This window comes from Drosophila erecta, unplaced genomic scaffold (genome assembly GCF_003286155.1).
Source record: "Drosophila erecta strain 14021-0224.00,06,07 unplaced genomic scaffold, DereRS2 tig00000021-arrow-pilon, whole genome shotgun sequence".
NCBI classification, from domain to species: Eukaryota; Metazoa; Arthropoda; class Insecta; order Diptera; family Drosophilidae; genus Drosophila; species Drosophila erecta.
The window spans coordinates 16,431,941-16,456,365 of record NW_020825198.1 but is presented as its reverse complement, the minus strand read 5'-3'; the positions used below and the strand labels follow the sequence as shown (position 1 = coordinate 16,456,365).

Below are 24,425 nucleotides of genomic sequence, written 5' to 3'. Positions count from 1 at the left end.
TGTATTTTAGTGAGCACTTTGTTGTCAGTGTGGTTTTCTCTTGCGTTTTTGTTGTGCTTTCCGCTTTTAGGGTTAAGCAGGTGCTTTATAAACCAAGCATCCAGGTGGGCGGCCTCCAACGGTAAATAAGGACAAATACCACGTAATGGGCAACCTGTGCGTGGCTGAAGCCCCATCGAGAAAAACCAGAGGGCCAGAGAGGATCCCTTTATTTCAGCAGCAGGCCGCTGGTAGGCAGTAAAATTTTCACCTTTAAATGGGTCCCCCAAGCGCAATCAAACGACTCTTGTCAGTCACATTTGTTATGTTTTCGAGGTGAAGACGGCAACGTGTCGCCAAAATATTGCTTCCATATTCATAATTACTTAGGCGGCGTGGCGATGTCAAGTCTGCCGACATCTTTCCGGGTCCTCAAATATTTATTAAGTGGCCGAAACAGAGTGGAGTGGAGTTGAAAATACTTTTCCCATAAATTCGACGCTATTGCGTTGCCTTAGATTTCGCATTCAAAGCAAAGTTCCTATGGCTTATTAAGGTCCAAAGTTTGCGATAGTTTCGACTATGCGAAAGCTTGTTTTAAGAGGCGATTAGCTTGTGCGTTCAACTTTATAAATTGAACGAAAGCTTGAAGTTTTTAATTGCATTGCATTTAATTACGGTTAGGATTTAAATCTTATCTTGTTTAATTACTGTAAAATATGTGAGTATGTGAAACAAATGCTGTACCAGTATTACTTCATAAAATTAGCTGATCTTTAGTTTAGTGATTTTGTTATAGGAAATACATGAATATAAATAACAAGCTTGCGTGTATTTCAATACTATTATTTTGGTTCTTATAAGTAAATAAATATTTAAATATAAATAACTTTAAGAGCTGCTAATAAATTTAGTAAGTATCTAAGAGTATTTTCGAAAATGAAATTTTGCACTCTGAAAAAGTATCATTCAGATATCCCCACAAATGGAAGTAACAGCCCCTCGAACTGGTCAAATATCAACTATTACTCACCACAAAGCAAATATAAATTGCCTGGCATAATCCACACCAGCACAACCACTACGAGCAGCCAGGACCACCAAAATCACATAATTCAAACGTGCATATATATGATTTAGAGAACACACACGAGCACACGTGAAGGGCAAACAGAAAACATGGAGAAACTAGAGGGAAAGCCGGCCGACATATTGAAATTCATAACTACGTACAGAAACCAATTACAATATCAATTTAAAAGGGATTAAAATGGCCCGGCCGGAGGCTTAGGCGGCCACCAACGCCACTCGCCATCTAAACTGGCGCTCCTGTTGGTCCTCCATGGTCAGAAGACGGCGCATTTAAGATTTGTTTCCTTGTAAAATTTGTGAAATTGCAAATTGTATTTGCCTGAGCCGTGGCGAAACCCAAAACTTTTAAATTAAATTCTAAGCTAGCAGATTTTCATAATAAATTACGAGTCTTACACGAGCATAATCAGCCATAATGCCATTGTGTAGTGTCAAGATATATTGTGTTCACCCTCAACAAGTGGCAAATTCTTTGCGATTCGGTGTGTAATCTTGCATAATTTATGCACCCTGCTGGTTAAATCAAAAATGCTGTACACAAGGAACCGCAATTTATACGATAGTATTGACCAGGCCAAGATGCAATTTGGCTAAGTAAAGATGCCGAGAAAGTGCAGCCTGATGGTGTGCAAATACGAGTAGACTAAAAACATAAACTGCAGACAAGGCTAAGCAGCTTGAATGCATTACATTTAAACGCTCGACTAAGCGGTTTAATTTGGAAAGTAGCAAAAAGCTGCGCCAATCTTTCATCCTTCGAGAATTCGCTTCCTCCCATCCGTCCACCCGTCCATTCATCGATTCGTCCATCCATCATGTCTATCAATGCCTGGGTCTTAGCCATGAGACAGATAAATCAGTTAAGCATCGTCATGTCAAGTTAACAGGCGATTACAAGGGCTTTACCTGACCAGATACGCAGCTTAAGACCACTGCAAAAGGTCAGGATGCGAGGATGTTTCGAAGAACCATTCGCCCAATTACTGCTCTTTCACTAGCGTGAACTATGGAATAGTTGCTTAAAACAAACTGCTTAGCCAATGTTATCCGTGAAAAGAACTCATTTTTGATTACCCTTTTAAGGCATATTATGAACTTAAGCAGATTCTGGCCACCAGAAGCGAGAGCAATGTGTCACATTAGCTGGCGATTACAAAAGGCTGTCTGCATGCATATATACACTGATATAGGATAACCAATAGTGAGTGGGCACAAGAGGATATCACGAAGGACAAGGAGGATGGAGGCCTGCAGACCTCGGCTTGTTGATAAAAGAAATTAAACAGACGGCGCTGGAATAAAAGGGAAAACACAGGAGCAAAGGAGAATTAAGCCCACAAGACAATTGACAATGGGTGGTCCTGAAAATGGTTCAAGGATTCAAAGGGGGTGTCCTTTTTGGCAGGGGATCTGTGGCATTTGTCTCGACTGTCTCGTTGACATGACGTTGCGCGAATTGTGCCCCATGATTGCTGTCGTGCGTTCTGTAGGCCGTGTTCTTGGTTTGCGAGTCGTCTGCCAACAAAGTGAGCAACACGCGCCGATGATTATGTTGCCGCTGACAACGACAACAACCACAGGAACAGCAGCAACAGCAGCAACAGCAGCAACACCAGCAGCAGCACCAGCAAACACCAAAAGCAACATCAGCAACAGACTTCTCCGAAAACGAGGCCAATTTTCGGAGTCCAGTTGGCGGCAAATGTCTTGTGGCACGAAGCTTTTCATTGACTAAAAGTGACGCATGCGCAGTTGGCCAGCCAACTTGGACTCCGATTCGAATTCAGTCCTCCGTCCTCAGTTTCAGTTCGTTTTTGTCACCCGTTCGTGCTGCACGGCACACGCGTCGTATGAGCGATATTACCTGCCATTTTAAGACTGCTTTATTGGATTTTGGCGCAAGAAGGCAAGAAAGCCGGCTAAAGTGTCCCTCGTGGGTGTGTGTGCGTGTGTTGCCGGAAATACTTTGAGCAATCGAAACGACAAGAAGCGAAATAAAAGAAAAAATATAGAACCAAAACAAAAGCCTAAGCAAATTAACTTGGCCCATTCGTTGTATTGCGAGTATTGTTCTGCTGGTTATATTATGTTTGGTTCTCTGCCCAGCCCTCCTGCCAGCACGAAAGTAGGTTAATTGACGTGTGTTGTGGGCGTATCTACAAGGAAAATAATATAAAAAAGTACCTACAAGTAGAAAAACAAATACCAGAGCAGCCAGTGAAGTGGTCGGTTGACCCTAGATAAATCAAAAGTGTGGACAGCAAGTCAAGCTAATAGAAGGTATGTCAAATGGTACTATTCATTGAATAATTCACTATGTCAAAATATAATATTGCTAAAAATACAAGTTTAATCAACACTGGCCGCAGTGTTAATTGTGTCATTGGCCAAAAATAAATCTACATAATGTGCCAATAATGGAGGTTCAATGCACTTGCAAATATCTATTGTTTTTAGTTGAACGAATTTTGTGCTGATTATGAGTTCTCACCTTGGCTAATTTTAATTAGTTTGTGCACTGAGCAAGCAACGATTAATAGGCAATATTATCCTGAAATAATATGAAGCCAAGTGTGGACGTAATTTTAAAGATAGTTCAATTTCGAACCTCATTGTTTTATATTTTAAAAACTTCCACATTAAAGCGATAAAATTTCCATTATCGGTTAATGAGATGAAATGTTGAATATTTTTATTTATGCTAGCAGAAGTTTGGCGGTGTTTTAAACTTTTTTAGCCAGTTTATTCCTTTTTTGTGGTGGGAGCTCTATATGTGAAAAATAGTTTCTTTTATTATTATGATGCGGCAATTTATGTATTCCTTTTATAGAAATTAAAATGCGGTATACTTTTTCGAATTACCATTTGAAAAAAGTTTCACATGCCAGTGCGACAATTGACACTGCAGCAAACAGAAAAAAAGGACATAATACAAAGGGGAATAACATTGCGTAAACTAAAATAAACATATGCAAAATAAACTTCAAACAAATGTGGCCGCACCGAGTTTTTGGCCATCAAAACAAACACAAAATAGGAAAAAAACATAAAAAACGAAGAAAAAGCAAAGTGAACAACGCGGGGAAGTGGGTTCATGGTCGGTTGCGATTTGGTGCCTTAGAGGCAACTTTGTTGCACAAAATTTATTAATTTTTTTCGCCAAGTGTGTGCTTGTGTGTGTGCTGGGTGTGTGTGTCAAATTTAAAAGCATTCTTGCCCGTTGCCTTTGGACGGGCGATGTCCTGGCAGCTGCCTTTTTGTTTTATTATTTTGCGGAAGCTGCGAACCAACATTTATAAAAAGGTTTTTCTTGCTCGTCCTGCTACGTGAGCCGTGCACACACACACACACAACAAACATGCTCACACCCACAGACGCACATTGCTGTGCATTACCGTTATTTTATGACGGAAGTACATTTAAGCAGATTTTTTCTCACAGAACTCCCGCTCCCTTCAACCGAACTGGAAAAAAAGGGCTGCCAAATATGTACAAAAAAATTGGAAAACCGAGGAAATTTAAATATTTTCTTTTACGCTGTGCTTTTCATTTGCCAGTCCCGCTAAAATTTATGGCCAACAAAATTGGAATATTCCCCAAAACAACAGCGGCAACAATAAAGCCAAGACAAAGTTCGCTTCGATAGCCATAAAAATAAGAAACCAAGAAACCTTTACGACCCGTTTCGATGAAAAATACCTATTCAGAAATTCATTCAAGTAGGAAAACATTGAAACACACGATCAAGTGAACAACTTCATTTTTTTGCTAGATTAGTTTCAATGGGGTGTATTTTATGGTCATGATTTCTTAAATGATTTATTCATTTCAACTGTGGTATTAAAGTCATATTAGAATGTTCGATGGCATTTCATAAAATATATACTGTGTCATTCCTCAAATTGAACACACGCAGTTATGAATATGATAAGTACCATAACCAAATACTTTTCAAATTCCCTCCTCCACACCCTAGGCACATATTATATTAATTGAAATTTAATACAATTACCAGGCGAATGTGTGGAAAGCCAAGTGAAAGTCGGCAGCCAAAACACACATAAATTCAGCCCACACACACATTCAGCGTGGGAAAGGCGAGGAGATTTCTTGCCAAGTAAGTGACTCAATAAATAAATTTACTTGCCAACTTTTTGCCTTGTTGTTGTGGCCTTGGGGGACTGACTGTTGCTTTCTCAAGGTAGATTTCAGTTGGCAGGCTCTCCCCGTCGAAGGATCTGAAAAATACTGGGCCCGTAATAAACAACACTTGATCGAGGACGGGCCACAAAGTTAAGTGTGCTTTACTGGGGTGCGCGAAATAAATTTCAGGAATTTAACCAGATGCACGAGAATAGCAGGAGTCCATTCTTTTTCAAGGGATAGGAATACTAGAAATTTAAGTTAAATGCTGAGGTATAATGTTTACTTGAAATTAATGGTTGTGCTGTTCCATTTGCTGCGATTGTTCTCAATTAAGCAGGAATGCCATTTGGTCGTTTCTATCTGTTAAAGTAATTTAATGAACAAATGTCTCTTAAAAGCTGTATATATTCAAAAAATTAGATGTCTCCACACCATCTTCCAATTTGTGACGCCGACTTTTCACTTATTTTTCATGAGCCACTTGAAGCACTGACTTATAGCACGCCAAGCATTATGATCTGATCCCAGAGAGAGTGAGATTGCTCAAGAATACAAACTTAAATTTGCACAGTCTGGGGGACATCTGAAAAACAAAGAATGGGGGAAAGCGCAGCTCGCGCTTTTATTAAGTAAGTGAGCTATTCAAAATCAAAGCCGTGGAAAAATCCGCATCGCCAAGGGGCGAACGGTGTGGCAGAGTGTGTCCGCCGATTGTCAGGCAAATGTCAAGCTCAAGCTGCAGGCGCCTTTCAGCTTGTCTCACGTCTCGTTTCGGCCCCTTTTCCGCATTTCCCGCAGATTTCCCAGCACCAGCAGCAGAAGCAGCCACTTTCACCTGCACTTGCAGCTGCACCTGCCACAATGTGCAGACATTTATGGCACCAGATGCCGCCGGCAGCAGGCAAATGCCTTGGCATCCTTGAGTGGCATTGCAATGGCATTTCCAGGGCATTTCCGTGGTGCGTTTGCCGGAGCGATGAAAGCGCATTAGCTTTGTCATTTATCGTTGCATACAATACGCCATCTTTGTTGCCAATTTGAAAGGGCAGCACGAATGAAAGCTTAAAGTGCATACAATCAGAGTTTAAGGCCTGCATTTCTGAGTTAAGGCTAACTTTGCTTTTATTCAATTTGAACTTAGCTCTTTGTCTCTGAGTCAATTTACATGTGAATAGATCAAATTATACAGTGGGGTATTTCATGATTTTCAAGGCTTATGCATATAGTTTGCCTTTCCATATTATATTTAAAATATTTATTATATTCATATGTTAATTTTTTAAGGATGTTGAAAGTTTAGTAGATCTGTGTAGGCTATTTTGGGCTTACTGCTGTAGTTATACACCAACACTTAATGTCTTATATTATTTTAAGAGCATGCATTTATTCAGAATTATTGTAGCTGCCCATTATGCCCAATTGTGTTCATTTAACTTCTGCAAAATTGGTTCAGCCTACTCCACTGTCCACTTTTATTCTCAATATGCATTGTAGGGCGTTTCTTTGTGTCGTTGCTGTTGATGATGTGTGCTGGCATATTTTGCTTATCAAAGTGCCAGGGACAGACATCGAGCGAAGAGAATGTTGGCTTTGGCCATCGGAAAAGTCAAGGTTTCAAGCCACGTTTCGTTGGCTGCATTTTCATAGGCGCTAATAACAGGCTTGAATTTTCACTTTTCAGCATTCTAATACATTTTGTATGGGCAAACGCAGTACCCTTTCACGTTTTCACCTGTCGCCCCTTTGTGCATAAACAGTGTGAGCAATTTTATTGTGTGGAAAATTCACTTGCTCACAGGAGACGGTGGGGGGCAGAAAAACACGTGCATAATTTAAAAATGCATGCATCACTCATACGCAGCGTTGCACGCTCCTTGTGGGCAGGATATTCCGTGCCTGGCGGCCAAGGTAACAATGGAAAGGTCGCAGTTCCGACGTAGTCAGAGTTTGTCTGTCGTTTTGTTAGCTCTGGTTTCCATTTTCAGTTTAGTCATTGTTTGTTTTAAACTATCTATTTTGGCTGAACGGTTGCTTAGCTTTACGGATTGGTGTGGTATTTACAGAAATGTGTCAATTTCGGGTTTGCACAAAGTTTTGATATGACTGTAAATCATTTCAGCTTGATGGAGTGTGCTACTGCCTTAGGTGTGGGAAGAAAGATTGAGACTATTATATGTTCTTGTTTGCATTAAAGTTGAATTTGAGCATAAATCTTCTTGATTATTTTTCCATGGTTTATTCAAATAAAAGAGCTCTCTTTAGTTTGGCCAGCTTACTCTGCTAAAAATTCTTAAATTCTCTTTGAATAAAGGCCAAATCCTTTTCAATTGCCAGCGAATCCCCGAGTGCCGCCTGACAATTAAAACGACCCGAAAAATGCGAAATACGAGTGGTTAGTGAGCGAACCCCACTCGAATGCAGCCAACCATGAAAGCGCGTTAAAAAAGCATTGCATGCACATGGCCGTTTTGTAGCCCCCAAAACCCCACAGCCCCATCAAATATGCATGTAAAACACCGCACAGCAGGCAGAATGGAGCAGGAGCAGCTCAACAATTTCGCCTGCGGACAAGGTCCCGCAAAAAATCGAGAAAAAATATAAATCTTAAATGCCTTGACATGTGTTCACCGAAAAAAGCTGCAGCTTATAAAAAATCAAGAAGCGAAAGGTAAACTATGGCTCCAAATACTCTTGCAGATTATGGAGCAGCTTAGTTTCACCAGAAGTTGTGCAATTCCAGGGAATTGATAGTTTTTTTCACACTTGCCGCCTTACAAACATGAAAATATTTTCTCATAGGCAAAGCTAGTTCCCTGGAATTTTATACATATACAACTCAAAATCTATAAGATCCACTCTAGTTTGATAAACAAGTGCTGTTTCTTAGCAACTATATATCAAATTAATGTATATAATATAAATAATAATTATAATATCAATAATATCAAAGATAAACATAGTCATAATTTTCTTGTAATAATACTGAATGTTACAAATTGACACGTCTCTAATTAACATTTTTAAAATCTCTCTCTTTATACTCGTACTTAAAAAATATATGTATTTTATTGGTATTAGCCAATGGCTATTTCAAGAAATTTATGGAGAGAGCAAAAGTGGAATACTTCAAACTACGATTTCTGCACCCATTGAATGGCTAAAAATAGTGAAATAACAGCCCCGAGCGCTTTTCTTGTTCTGCGAACCCTGTGAAAATCCCACTCAGTGGGTGGGTAAGTGGGTGGTTGGATTGGTGGGTGGTTTGGTGGGTGGTGTGGTGGTTGGAGGTCGTGGGAGCCTGTCGCTTTTGTATTTCGGTGGGTTGCTTAGCAGCAAATTACTTGCATGTCAATTGATGTTGATGACGCGTTGACAAATTTCGAATATGAGCGAATAGTTTTCGTGCTGCTTTTCCTGTTTTCCTATCGCAGCAGGTAGCATTTTATTTAACAAACCATTCGTGGAGCTGCAAGTATGGGCGTACACAGTAATATTTATGTGTTTATTTGGGGTCTTGTGTGTAATATGTAGATTTCGAAGGCAAACCCGAAGCGGTAAATCAAAGTACATGCATTGCGTATGAGTGTTGAGGCCATGGAGGGGGGCGGACTTTCTTATGATTTATAAGCACTTTCTCATGTTGCACGAATTTGTGTGTGCTGCAAGCAATCAGAGATGGGCTTAGATTTAGCTTAAGCTCGAAGTATTAAAAGTTAAAAGGAAGGAGTCAATCATTTACATTTAAGCATAAACGTTTAGAAAATACTCCATGCCTATTTTGCGTATAAGGAGTAATGCTTCATTAAAGATAAACTAGAGAAGTGTTGCAGCAAATTCAGATTTCGCATCTCTACCGATGGCTTTGGTTGAATAGGCAAATTTCTAGACCTCTGCAGACAGTCGCACACACACAGCAGACAAGGCACCAATACATTTGCATCTAGACAGCCCGGCAAAAATGCTTAGATATTTTTTATGCGCAAAATAAATTGAACTTGGGGCGAAGTGGGGAGAGGGTTGGGGGGATACGGGTCGGGACTTGGGCAAAGGCAAATCATTTGGAGTAGACGAAAAGCGACGAAGCGCATAAATTGTTGGCACACTCACAGGGATACACCAGCGGTCATACACATAGGGCTCAAGAAGTTTGAAGCGGACGTCCAAAATGCTTTAGTTGTGCCTCTGCTTTGAGGGATTATACCTGCCGGAATACTGGAGGAGGCCCAAACCACATTCCTCGGCCAAGCCGACGCTGAAAGCTCATCTCTAGAGATTTGTGGCTCAAAATTATGATTTATTCTTACGTTATAATTTTCTTTCTCTTTCGCCGGCGAGGCTTTCCCTCGTTTTCCTGTAGTTACTGATACTGAATTTTGGATTTAAGTCGGAAATTCGTGCCTTGTCGTGGCCCCAAGGCAGTATTTTACCATTTAATCGCCGATGCTATTTCCCCATATATACGAGTCCCGTTTGTGTGCTTGATATCCCCATAATGTGACGCAAAGTGGAACCAGCGGTGCTTCCTGTCCCTCGGAGCACATCGATTCTCCTTTCCTGTCAAGCGAAAAGGTAAAGGTTCGAACATTGCAAATCGATAATACACCTCAAGCTCCATGTGAATTCAATTTTATTGCGCGGCGAAGCACTCAATGTTTTTTGGATAACTATTCCCGCGCCAAAACTGTTTTCTATGGCTGGAAGTTTTAACTTTTTGTCACAGCCAAATGTCGATATGATGATGATGGTGATTGCTAAGATGTTGAGGGTATGCCAATGGATTTGGCCTCGCTGAGTGCGTTTCCCAAGAATCCTTGACTTTACTTGTGCATCAAAATCGAGGCAGATTTCGCACAGGTAACAGTTAAGAGTGTAAGCTTGTGGAAGATTGCGTAAATTATGTTAGTATATGCACTAAAGAATAATAAATTACAAGGCGAAACGTGAATTATATATATTTATCCATCCACTATAACTGACTTATTGTTAAAGTTTTGAACTTGTCAGTTGTGCTGATATTAATTGTATGCTTTATCAAAAGCTTTAACAACATGTGTAGACTATAAATATGAAGTCTATCGTATGTAGATCAAAATCAGAGTATGGCCAATTCAATTGCTTGGAGTTCCTTAAGTTATGAGCCGCAGAGGTTGCCAGGCTGATTATTGACCAGCTCTGCTGGCATAATGGAATGGGGAATTGCCATGAGGACACCTGTTTGGCCGCAGGTTGCAAGCAGCTAGAATCGATTTGCTCAATTATTGCGAGAGTGGCGTACTGCAGGCTGATGCAAGTTTAATGCGCCAACTGCACTGCTCGGTAATCTCTTTGGCCAAGAACTTTAAGGCCAAACAATGCTTGCTGTGTGTGCGGAACCACTTTCATTTTGTTTGTAATGTGTCCAATAATAGTGGCATTACGCTCATTGAACATGCACGAGCACAGTCAAACGCAGATGGCCAACACACACGCAGCCGTTGGCCGATGTGTGTGCGTGTGTGTGTGTACATAAAAATGTCCTTAACCCACTATCACCAGCGGGGGCAATATTAGCATAATGTGCGTAAGCTTTGTATGATCCTCTTTTACTCGTTGTGCGTGTGCTGCTGTGTGTGTGGGTGTGTGTGTGTGTACGGTGGATAACAAACCCAAAACCGCTTTGGTCCTGCAAACTGCGCCGCTGTTGCCATAAACAGACAAGCCACATCAACCGTAAATTCCTTTGTATACCCTTTGCCGCAGAGCCTATATGACTAAGTGACTAATTGGGGAAATTGGCTGTGGCTTGCGTAATGCTACTGGGAGTTACAAAAATCTGTTATGGTAGACAGTTGCCGTTGAGGTTTATAAAAGTGTATAATTATATTTTAAATAAGTAATTAAGTCTTGTCTCTTCCTGCATACTTTTACTTGCACAATTAAATATTTGACAACCCAGAGGCTCTTAAAAAGCAAATTAACTCACATATACTTCCTGTTAAAAGCGAATTTCATTATTGCAAAATTGGCTATCTTATCTTTAAGGGTATCTTTGAATTCTGCCATAAAGTATCCGCTTCCTGATGATTAATTTGTCGTCATGCACCTTTCGCCATATTTTCTCCATTTAGCTGAGTGAAAGGCTCTCCTGGACATTTTTTGTTCCTATAATGCGTTAAGGTCATCTTGTCTTCCACCAAATCACATGCATTGTGAGTCCTTTTTTGTCCAGCGATGTGACGCAAAATGGCGAAACGAGCTGGCTGCATCCGTTTTCCGGTCGCCATTTGCTCCATTACGCTGGCTCCCTTCAATCCTGCCCCCATCAATGTTATTGTGGAATTTGGCGATGTTGTGCCAGGATACCATGTGTGGGTGCCTCCATTCGGGCCTGGCCGGTCAAAGATTAAACACATAATAGGCGCGTGCCCGGGCGATTCTATGGCCGCGTTTTTAATAACATTTTATGTCGAGCTGTAGCTCGAAACCGAGGCTATGTTCCGCAATAAATGAGCCGTTAAACGCTTTAAGTTGGCCCGGCTCACAAGCACACACATCTGCGAGTGTGTGTGTGCGCTAGCCGTTTTATTGCTGCTTTATTGTGGACCAGTGTGCAGAGACGGGGGGGTTTCGGCCAAGTTAGGCCTCATAAACGGGTTAATGACTTGGAAGTTGCTTTTAATACGAACAAAAAATGTTCACCCGTGTAGTTCCATCCACTCAAGTGTTTTCTTGAGCCTCTGGAAGCGTCTTTATTGCTGATCCGGTCCTCACATGCTGCGTTCTTTATTGGCAACCTTGCCCCTTTTGGCCATTGCCTTTATCAATTTAATGTCGCTTGTTTGTATTGGCCCGGCCGCAATATGATTATTTTTTTATGGCCTATTTTTAATTTGTTTACACACATTTTGGGGCCAAAAGCTCAGCCGCTTTTCTTTATCGTCGCGTGTCAGTGCTCGCACTTATTAAACCTTTTTCAATGTCGTTTTTGCCCTTTTAAATTGACAACCAGTTGCGTAGTTTTTTCTCCACTCGGCTTTAAATTGCCTTCCCTTTCCGTACGAATGGTCCCTCATTTTATTTAACACCTTGGATTGTGAGTCCCACCGCTTTGTTGTGGGCTTTGCCAAATGAGGGGGCGGAGGTAAATATTTTATGAAGCAAGTTTTGATTTATGCCTGCATGTGGCGGGCGTTTAGGTGCTAATAGTTGCGTGTTGTTTGGGTAATGTTTCTTCCGCTCCCCCATTTCGAATGTAAATAACTTTGCTAGCTGCGGTCTGTAATTAAAAATAAATAAACATATTAGTTGGTTTTTAATTTGCTGCTGAAAACCCATCTAATACAGCATTTCGTCTTATCTAAATAATCAAATTTTATGCATTTTCTAGTAAATACAAAGTTTCATTTAACTGATGTTTAGGCATGTTATTTTTGTAGATTTTTAAAAAAGCAGCCCGAAGATTTTAGTTCCACAATATAAGTTTGTTTAGAAACCACAAAGTTAACATTTTTATTTTAAATAAACGGCTCATCAGGCAGGATGTGTTCCATTGCAGGCCATAAAAAGATATCAAGCAATTCAAAGCATATTTGAGAACCGCTTGTGGCGGGGAAATGCGACAACGTTAAAAGACAAATTCATTTGACGTCTTTTATACGCCCCCTGCCACGCCCCCTGCCATTCCCATTTTATGACTCTCTTTTTATTTGGCTCCTTGCCGCCTCTCACGTGCACTTCATTTTGTAATTACCTCGGCCCGAAATGCGGCAACGTTCTAAAAATTTGTTGACTTAATGACAAAATGTTTGAAATTGCCCCTTATAAAAGACATCAGTGAATAAATTTACACATGCACATACACACACACAAACGCACACACAGACACCCAGACAGACACAGGACTTCCGGTTGCCATTTGCATTGGTGGATGGAAAGTCACGTCGCAACATTTTGGGCCGGTCTTTTTCATCGCTTTTCCTTTGCGCGCCTAAAAGTGTGCACAAGTTAATTTGATTTCGCTGTAAGTCAGACAGACACACAAAACTAAATTCACTGGGACCCTCGACGCCTTTGCCAAGTCGGGCGAAAAATCAAAATTTCCGCACATTGCCTATTTTTCAAAGCAACACTCAGACGGCACGAGGATGCGTCTGTGTGTGTGCGAGTGTGTGTGAGCGTGTGTGAGTGTGTGCGAGTGTGTGTCTGGGGGCCAAATTTATTTGGAGTTTTGCACACGTATGGGCCCTGTCTGTTTCTGTGCCCGAGTTCTGGGCCAAATCGTTTCTCCTTCTGTCGCCTGAAAGCTGCAAATATCACATGCTATCTGCATGTGTGTCGATTTTACACGGAAAACAAGTTCAAAGCCGTTTCTAAAGTATCTATAAATACGCAAATGTAATTGTTAAAATTCTTTTGAACTAAATATTTATTTATATTACATTTTGAACGTTGCACCTTTAAACATTTATATTATTAAGATATTACATGAAACTTAATAATCTACCCTCCTTTAGAGTGAACTCTTTTGTGTCACGTGCTGCATGCCACTGTCGCCATCCAATGTTGTCAAAAATTTGTACCAATCCGCCGCCGAAATAAAAAGGGAAAATTCGTTGGGGAAAACGCAGATTGAGGGACGAGCAGGGCACTTGAACATCTAAAGAAATGAATAAAAGTAAGGCATAAAAGCATGCAAATAAAATTAACAAAAAGGAAATACGAGCATCATTTCCTGCTGTCCCCCATATTTCTGCTACCTTCATTTCATTTCACGTTCGACAAGTTGTTCAAACTTTGGCAAAGGTGTTCTGGAAATTTCGTTGGGCAAAAGTTAACGAAACGAATCGGAATTCACACTGGAGGTGAGGTGATAACAAGTTTTAGGCTAATAAGTTATTATCTGAATATATTAGCCTAAGTGAGGTACTGAAGAAGTTATTAAAAAGATTTGATGGTTAAGTGAAAATATATTTTTCGCAAATGAAAATTGAAAAGAAGTGGAATGGTATCTGAAATCTCACTGAAGTTTTAGCTTCAGTGGTTGATGGAGAAGATCTATTTAATTTATTATATGGTTATTAATTTATTTTCGTGGAAATCCAAAGAGATTTTGAACTTGGGAATGGAACCCGGCAGAAATGTGGCTGATTGCTGCCATATGTGGCTGGCAATTGCTGGCATATTTTCCAACAGTGCCACCACATATTTTCCTGGCCACGATTTTTCCCTTTTAATTTTTCTTTGGCACCTGCATCCGCTGGCAGGAACATTCTCGCATTTCCTTTGTTAGCATTGAAGATAAAAATCAGTTGAATTTTTTATGCAGGCGGCGCGCCATAAAAACCAATTACGTTCACAGTACAAGTTTATTTATTTATCTGCTTATTTGCCGAGTTTTTTTTATTTGAAAAATGAATTTCAAGAAATGAATTGAATTATGTCATAAATGCGCGCAGACAGAGGCCCTCGCCGACTGCCAATAATCCCATTTAGCTCCATCAAATGGTTATTGATTTATTATTTCGGTAATGCAATTTGCCGAACCAGCCGGCCCCTGAATTATGAGCCGCAAATGGCGTCCAGACCGCGAATCCTGAAGCGCTCAACTCCAAAGAGCAAACGTGACCGGGTGGGCGGTGACTCGGACACTCAATGAAACGTCTGCGGTTTTGGGATTGGATTCGGTTTGCTTTTGGTTACAGCTTTGACGGCAATCATATTGGCCAGATTGAACGGTGGACGGTGCAATCAGTTACATCAGGTTGAATGCATTTCAAATACAATTATTAAATTTTCACCTTCGGATACGAGCTCAAAGTCTTTAAAGTCTTTAAGTGCTAATGCATTTTATTATTTACTTGAGCAGCGAGTTTAGGCATCCAGAAACGTTCTTCTGATCATATAAGCCTATTTCGAAATGTTTGCCCACTTATTCAAGCTTCCCTTTTATGATTTCCATTTTCCACACTCGTTAACATAAACATTAAAGAGCTCGAAGGCCCTTGAAGCCGACCAGCAATACCTTAACAGAAATGTAAATTACTGGCCAAAAATTAAATCGGGCATAAAAATATTTAAACGCAACCGACTCGAACCGCTTACACTGGGCGAAAAGCCGCAAAAACAAGTTCCGGCCAGCCGCAAATCCCCATAAAGGACCCCTCAACCTGGTAACCCCAATCGGAGACCAGAGTTGGACCTTGTCTAGCTGGCTGGGAAAACTGGGAAAACTGTCATTTGGGGACTCGAGTTCTCAATGGGCCGTGCAGGGAAATGGGATGATGGAGTGGGCTGGAGCTGGCCAGGACCTTAACCTATCTGCCGGCCCTTTGCCTCTGGTTAAATGATGTGTGCATTAATCCTTTCAACATGCTTTTCACATTTTTCTTTCCTCGCTTCCTTGCTGCTCTTTTCGGTTGCTCGAGAGCCGTGAGAGCCATCACTCAGGTCCTCGGCACCTGTGTGACAAATGTTCCGGGCCAAATGTTCTGGGCCAAATGGAAATAGCATTTCCATGGGCCACATGGCAACAAAGGCAACGGCAGTCACAAAAACTACTCGCACAAGGTCATATATTTTCGTGTCGCTTTGTTGCTTTGCATGCTAATGAAAAATTAAAATTTCCACTACAAAAACTGTGATTCATTAGGCTGGAGCAGCCAGGCCAGGTCGGTAGTCATTGCCAGTGAGCCAGTGAATAATAAATAAGGCCGCTGGCTAATTAAGTGAGGAGGGACTGCCTCCCTCGCCCTGCAGGCAACCAGCCCCTCCCCCACCCGTGGGGCACACCATTTGCATTATACTTTTGTAATATACATGGCACACGTGTCCTGGAGTGAATTTTGGGTGTGTGTGGCGTGTCCTGTGAGAACATTGCCCGGCTGCAAGGACCATTCGACTGAAATGGCAATCGATACAATCGATTCGTGTTTGAAGTTAATATGTGTTTGAAGTCAATGTGATCTATCTAAGTCAACGCTTTAAAATATGTAAGGTGTATCAATATCTACAATATTGTTAATATATTTCGGTAATAATTTTGGAATAAGTAAATAAATAAATTGGATTCATAATAAAAAAACCAGATTAGAAGAATTTTTCGTTTGACAAAAACCCCTGCTATAACTTGCTAGATATTTTGAATACATATTTTTCCGTGTCATGAACGGAAAATTCTGTTGAATTTCTGTGTAGAGCTGCACAATTGAGGGGTGGCACTATAGGAAGCTTATCCAGTGAATTAACCATGACCAGCAACTGGGCGTCAGCTGTTACCAAGTTGCTGCTGTGTGGCGCCAGCTGCTGGTAAGTTATGAATTATAAATTGCAATTCGACTTAATTAAATTCACACATTAGCCTATGGAAATGCAGATATTCTGCTGCATTGCCGGGATTTATTTACGAGTATGTTTGTGCAATATACCCTTCGAAATCAGAGCCGCAGAATGGCAGATAATTGCCGGGCAACCTTTATTGGTTCGGCCATCATCATTTGCTTTCCATTTTGGCCAGAACAGCAGCGCATAACAGCATCAATTAGCCATAAATTCTCGTTAGCCAACAGGCAAAGTACTCCATAAATAAGGGGCCTGGAGAGGTGGAAATGGAAGTGGGCGGATGGAAAGCCATCGCTCAGGCCAAGGCGGCAAACCGAAAATAACAGCCAACACTTTTCACACCACAAGCCCAGAAGGGAATAACTATGCTTATAAAGCATGAAAGAGGACGTGGGTGCCACCACTCACAATTACAATTATTTTGGCTATGTAGTTGCCGAACCAACTGGCCCAGACTGGCGGCTGAGACGCATAAAAATCGCAGCTGTCAGTTCAAAAAGCCAAAAACTTCAGCAACAGCATCAATTTTCCACACACCAGCGAATTTTTCGCCACCAATCCGGCAAATAAATACTACTTGTATATACTCGCACACACAGACACAATTGCGGAAGACATGTGAACGCAATTTTCACGTGCAAACTTTGCTCTTGCAAAAGGCAACAAACAAACGGAGCAAATAAACCAAGTGAAATGTGTGGGCAATTGATTTATACGAAGCAGCAATACACTTTCCTGGGTGAAAATGAGTGGATTATGCAGGTCTGGTCTCTACTTTCAAGTTGGCACTCTTTCATTGGCACTCATTATCAATACAAATGGATAGCTTAAGTGATTTAGTGGAATGGGAAACTACTAACTGCAAGTGCTGTTGATGTTTTGAATATTCGACTCGAGTTTCTAGATATGTTTATAAAACCAAATAGCGAGCAAAGCAGAACCTATTTCATTCTGTTTTCATACGTAAAAATTAGAATAGCTAGCAGCGTACAAGTTCCGAATCGGGAATGCCAAATGAACCCCAATGAACGCTCTTTGTCGTTGAATGGCAAACTTATGGGATTCCCCCACAGACTTAATTGCAGGGCATCCATAAAACAAGTGTAGCGCTGTGGCGTGGCATAAGTTGGCACAAATAAAGTAAAGTAAGCTGCACAATTTTATTTCGTTGGGGAGCTGTCAGCGGGAGGGGATTTTGGATGGGGGACGCGTCTGGAGGACTGGGGAAATGGGTCCTGGAAGTGGGATTGAATGGGTGCTGCCAGCTAATCTCAACAAACAAAGCGTGAAACTAACAATTCTGCAAATACAGACAAAACCGCACACCCGCGCACAAACGAGCGAGACAGAGGCGGGGAAATGGGCGGTGACACGCCCACTTCGAGGGTGGGCTTGGCGTTTTGGGGGAAAAGTTTGTCTTGCTCATTCGCGGGCCGAGATGAAACTTTATTTTAGCGTGCCGGAGAGCTACAGCCATCGAATTTATTTTCATGTCAGAGCGAAAAAGCACTCCCACTCCTCCTTTAAGCTAGTCGCATTTGGGATTGGCGTTAAATTGGCAAAAGGCGATGGCTAAGCAAATAATGAACTTGCTAATTTGGCGTGGCAGTGCGGTTTGCTTGTGGCGCCCGCTGCAACGCGGCGTATGAGCGATGTTCGGGCATAAATTGCGCATACGCTGCGTTGCACATCTTAAGCGCGCTAAAGCCTCTTGAACGCGCTGCCAAGTGGCCGCATAATAAGGCTGAAGATCTGAAGGCCAACGGACGGATGGGGCGAGCAACAAGCGGCTGTGGCTCGAAGAGGCTAAGCTCTAATTTTCTCACGTACTTGTAAATTTTGCGGAAAACCGCAACAAATTCACTTATAAAAGTAATCTAGAAAGCTCGTACACAACCGGAAGCACGCAAAAGGCGCGGAAAGCACGGCAAAAATCCTGGCCAAAAGGGGATGCGAACACAAACCTAAAAGCGGAGCAAGAAAAAAGGAACAAAACGCGCACAAAACTCGTCGTCGTGTAAAGAATTGCGTTTGTCGCGACACGGCGACAACTTTTTCTCCGCAAGATGTGGAAGGGGGAGTGGCACTCAGGACGAAGGACCTGGCTTAAAGCGACCCCCACTTTATCACAGATTTAAAACGAAATGAATGTAAGCACATTAAATGGCTTGGACTCGGGGCTCCCATTAAAGGTTCATAGTCAAGGACTTCAGAAGATGTCACCCGCGGGGTGGCCCGATTGTCCTGCAGGACGAAATAGAAAAGTTTCAAATGCAAAGTTAGCTTAGGAAACAAGAAAGGATTTAATTGGAGAGCGATTTGTTGGGCGGTTAAGAACAAGACAAGTTGCTCTTATCATTTCGGTTGATTTCCAGCCCTCAGGGAGAAGAAAATTCTCAAATGGCTTGTGTTCAAGAGTGCTGGACTCGAAATATATTAGACATTCAAAGGCTTTGAACTGAAACATTAAAATTGTACCAAAAAGTATACAAATCAAACGTTCTAAGAATTATTTTATCTGCCCATTACGGTTAATACGAAATTGGTTCAATTATTTAATTAAATTGATCTAAGTGGTTTAAATATGAATTGGCTTTCTCTTGAAAACATGTTGAATTGTTCCAAATGAGATTGCGATTCCCAGCTTATATTTGTCGAAAAGTTTTGGCGTATTACCAAAGTTTATCCCGCTTATCTGGGCTATTAGTTGAAATTCCATTTGAAGTCGCACAATTCCAATTGTGGCTCTATTGTGTGGATTGTTTGGATGGTATGTTTTCGTGCTCATTTCTTTGATATCTTCGCTCAATGGAGGGCTTTGGTAGCTCGAAATTTTCAGTAAATGAATATTAAATAACCTGATAAAGTTGTACCAAACAGCAACCCACTGTCCAACCACGAAATATTCCCACATCCCCAAAGGCTATGACTGCAATTAGAAGAAGAGAAAATGCCCCGAATATCTGATACCCGTTACTCAGCTTGGGTATTGGGTAGCTTGATCTCGACATTTGATATATATAATCTATATGATTGGAACCGAGTCCTTCTAGCTGTTACATACTTTTTAAACGAATCTAGTATACCCTTTTACTGTACGAGTAAAGGATATAATACAACTTTTTCTGTTCAACATTCTTTACAAGCGTTGAAAGTCTGAAAGTCGGTCGCAACAAATCCAATTTTCAGCTGCAAGAAAAAAGTTAAATTATCAAAAGGAGGAAATAAATTGTAGCTCAGCGAAAAGTTAGGACTCCAGCGAGGACAATGCCAGGATAGGGCAACCAATCCCGTACTTCACTTCACTTCACTCCATTCCATTCCATAACGAGCCCCGCAGCTATGTGTCACAATTTTCCGGCACGGGTCCTCCGTCGTTATTAACAGCTGATGGCGAAGAACAGGAAAACTTTCGGCTATGCTTTTAATCAACTTTTCCTTGGCATTTGCCATTTGGTATTTATGCAAATGGCAAGCACACAAATATTGAGTGGAATGGCCCCGGCCAATAGCAACAAATTTCAATTATGCCATCAAATCTATTTAGGTGAATAAATATTTGGGAATTTCCGGCCACCCCATCCCCACTGCCATTCCCATTCCACCCACCATGCTGTAATTGTGGCGTGTAATTTACAGATTTTCTTGTTAAGATTGTGGCCAAAGTTTGGTGCTGCTTCCTCGCCATTGTTGGTAGTTCTTTGGCCCTCGAGTAGGCCTTAATTGGCTTGCCGGCCTGCAAAGTCAATAAGCGGCATGCAAAGTATACAAGTTGCACATAAATTTCGCGTTGAATATTTGAGAATTCATTGTTCGAGTGTTTGTATGGTGGGCGCCCTTAATTTAGTTTGATTTGAATTGGTTTCAATTGTAGTCGAGTCCAAAATAAGCTTTTCCCCTCAAGAGACTTTTTCAAGACCATTAACAAAATGAAGAACTTCCTGGGCGAAGGGCAAAATAAATGTTGCCTACTTACAGGAGCGCCAAATTAATCAATTATGCGTGTGTGCGGTCTTTCAGTGCTGTACGTTTCGTTAATTAATAAAAACCTTAACAATAAGTGGACTCTCTGCAAAGGTTATATTTCTCATCAGGACAAACTTGGGACAATCATTCTACCTTGCTTACCTTAACCACGAATTGAATGGCATTTACGTGACTTACTTTATTTCATTTTCTTTTTTACAATGTTTAATGCATTATAAATATGTCAACAATTAATAAATACGGAATACTCTTTCCACTCAAGTTATTTGAGTTTTAAATTGGCGTTTATATTTTTATATGAGTCCAGTTTTTATATATTTAAAAGCGGGCTTTCAGACAGAAATCTTGAGTCCCAATTATTATAAACGCCTGATTCTGCGGATGTTGCATTGAAACTAAAGCCAAGTTGATTAGATAAATATCTGGTGAACTTCCCTACGTTACCTTAAGTACCACATCGCATCTGTACACTTCGAAATGCTTTTTCCACTCCAAGAAATCAATCATAGCAACACTTGGCCCATTCGCCACCACTGCCCCCTATTTGGCAGGATATGTTCTCTGGTCGTCCTGAAGTGCCTGGGTCATTTACTTTATTGATTACAACTTTCTCTTGTTTTTCGCAACTTCTACCACAACAAGAAAAAGAGCAAAAAAGCAACAGCAATTTGAGTTAAGCGTGGCAGCCTCCGTGGATATATCCACAATAACTGGCAGGATATCCCCATGATGACTGCAGAGGTGGAGGGCAAATGGGATCTTGGCTTACACACAAAATCTTGCCACAAATGTAGGTTTGATTAAAGCGGCTTTATTCCGGGGATAAAGGGCGGCTCGGTGGAGGGGAATTCTACCTGTGCTGGCTTCTGGCCTTATTATGTAATACCATGGAATTGCATAAATACATTTTCAATTCGCTGGCAATCACTACAAATAAATAAAGCGTAAACCGAGCACCGGGAGCAGAATAAAACTGTCATAATTTATGAAGTTTATCATTTCGTTCCTGGCTTGTCTTTTTGTCGGCGCACCCGAAACGCATTTGTGTCAATTTAAATTTATGTAAACATAAAATGGCCAACCAAAAAATAAACATCCCGTGTGAGGAATGTGGTCCTTTCTGCTGTTGTATCCCATTTTTCATTCGCTTTTGGTACTCTTCTTTTTACGTGGGGTATTTTATTACAGTAATGTAATTCAAACTTAAAAAAAATTTACTCCGCTTTCAAACTTAGTTTAATAAATACAGTTTTCAGTTAAATATTAACTTTTTTTTAAAATAATTTTGTCATATTTTGCTTTGCTTGATATTACGTAACTTTGTTTAATGCCCATTGCCAAGAGAGGCCTTTTTCTTGGTTATTCGAAGAACTGCTTACAGTTAAAACGTTTTTTTGTTTAAAAAAAATTAAAAAAGAGTAAACAGAATCCTGAAACCAAGAAAATTCCCGGAAATTTGAGCCTCCTCAGTTATTCTCCAACGAGTCCCCTTTTCTCCTTTATGATTTAAAGCGCGCGGCACGCCGTGACGTTCACTTAGGCATGGACAACACAATAAAGCTCCACAACAGCCTGAGGAATATCAATATGAGACTGGGCAGGAGGGTCTGGAGCGGAGGAGCCAAGGAACGGGAACAGGACAGCGGGATACGCTTTCCGCCTGCGCACTTTTGACATTTCATTATCCTGTTAAGTATTCAAAAGTCAAGGAAGCGGGCACAGCGAGCAGCAACCAGGATGGGGATGGGCACTTGGTGGGGATGTCTGGGCCGTGGCCAAGACCTTTAAGAGGGGAATGTCCTGCTGCGTTACCAGCTTATCAGTTATGCCAAACGCGTTCTTTTTGGCTTTTAGTCGCATCCCGCCCCCTGGCTGCTTTCTTCGCCATTTGTTTTGTCTGCCCTTAATGCCATGCGGAATTGCCTTTGTGTCCCTGCCGTTTATGACATTGTATTCGAATCTCTGTCTGTATGGGTGCGTATAAATTACATTGCATAACAAGCAATATAACAAACGATAACAAACACCTTGCCGCACACACTTGCACATGCGATAGCAACAAGGAAACGACAATGAGCAAATATGAAAAAATGTGGCAGAACGGCAAAAACAATTTAATACAAATGTTTCAAAGACTTCGATTCGGAAATATCTGCTTTATGGCCAGCCATTTGTTTGTGCCAAATGTTAATGATAGCTCAATATCTCATTTTTGTGTGCGGCTAATAAAAAATCAAACGCACTCTGTCTGCCGCGAATTTAATTTGCAAAAAGTCCTAAATCCATTGATAGGAACTAAAGTCAGAAATTTAGTTAAGCCGCTTTCTAATTGGATTTGAATAAGCCTGAACAACGCCAATTAACGTTGCTATAAAAGGTTTTACCAAATACATAATATGATTTTGCACGGCCTACTGATTTTAAGCCAGAAGGGAAGTGGCAGTGGTAGAGATTCTTTATTTAAACAATTTTATTGATGTCAGATGCATTGCTGCTTCAAAAATCGTTCAATTAATTTGGTTTCTATGCATTTTTAGTTGACCAACCCAATTGTCTGTCAAGTAAATTAAACAATCGATTGAACCGCAAAAAGTCAATTAAAATCTTCACAGAAACTCCAGTTGAATAGTGGTTTCGGGCAATTTGCCGGCGCAGCCTCTCAACGCCTCTCTCTAATCCTTAAAGGGTCCTGCAGATCTCCGTCCGGGCGTCTCAATAAAGCAATCAGTGTGTACCAACTCGCTATATAAATTTCATTTTCCCTTGCAGGTCACCCGGGGAGGAGGCGAATCCTTGGAGCGGGAGCAGCCAATGCAACCTGCACAGACATCATTAGACGTGAATAGCAACCACACGTGAGTAACTTGGGGCCTTTGCGCCCGCAGACAAACACAGACTATATCGACACTGTATATCTCGGACATGTGTCGGCCATCAACTTATGCAATCAACGATTTGGCTTTGACCGGGCAAACTGACTGCCTGCCGCTGGGTGCTATGTAAACGGGCCAAAGACGGTGGCCCAAGGAGCAGCAGCAGCAGCAGCAGCAGCAGCAGCAGGACGAAAGGCGAATGTTTATTTAAGCATAAAGCCACGTACGCCCTGACACACACATGCCCATCCCGACACTGAGATTAATTCCAGGGAGGGGCTTACAAAATATATAATTTACATTAAAAAAAGCTAACACACACAGCAAGTGCAGCTTTGTTTCAACTTTAGTATGACAGTTGAGTGTAGTATGAGTTTGATTATAACAGTTTCGATAGATAGCATTTTCAGCTCGTTCACTATAGTGAAGTTTTATAAGAGTATAGGATAAGAGTATGTATAAGAGTATAAGGATATAGCTGTTATCAGAATCCAGCAGGTTCGGCTTAAAAATACACACTTTAATATACGGGCATTCTGCTTATCCCAGTTGATCAGAATGGAGCATGTGCCATATTTTAGAAAAATACAAGCGTGAAAATTGTGCTCTCTGTACTTCGGCTGTCCTTTGGTGTGTTCTTTGTGAGCTATGTACTTAGGCACAGCTGTACTTGCAGTCCTTGCCTGGTAATTACATAAAGACTACGGAAAAGGACTCCTCTCACCCGAAGCAGGACCACTCCTCCTCTTCGGGGGCGGCTGGATAAATATTTGGTTTAACCTTTTTCCTTTTGTGCGGCTTTGTATTTGCCTTTGGTTTTATGGCAGCGCCTGTGTCACTATTTCATTTCGATTTGAGCCGAGTTTGCCGCAGTCCTTAGCCAGATTTGTATCCTTAATTTATTTGTTTGCGATTTTCTGATATTTTGTAATTGAGTTTTTCCTTTTTTTATGCTGATGAGGGTTTAGCCAAAACGCCATAAAAGCTGTCAAGAAATAGGCAAAGCAAACTGTTGATATTCATTGGACAGGA

The 24,425-nt window shown here is 41.1% G+C and overlaps 1 protein-coding gene across 1 annotated transcript in view; it reads left to right on the top strand.

Annotated features, from left to right (window-relative positions):
* The first annotated feature begins 2,872 nt into the window (after positions 1 to 2,872).
* The window catches only part of LOC6546284 (basic-leucine zipper transcription factor A), a 50,666-nt gene continuing 29,113 nt past the window's right edge, over positions 2,873 to 24,425 (top strand). The window contains exons 1-2 of the mRNA XM_001972872.3: positions 2,873 to 3,351; positions 23,290 to 23,375. The gene's annotated coding sequence lies outside the window, so the exon portion shown is untranslated. The remainder of the gene's footprint in view (positions 3,352 to 23,289; positions 23,376 to 24,425) is intronic.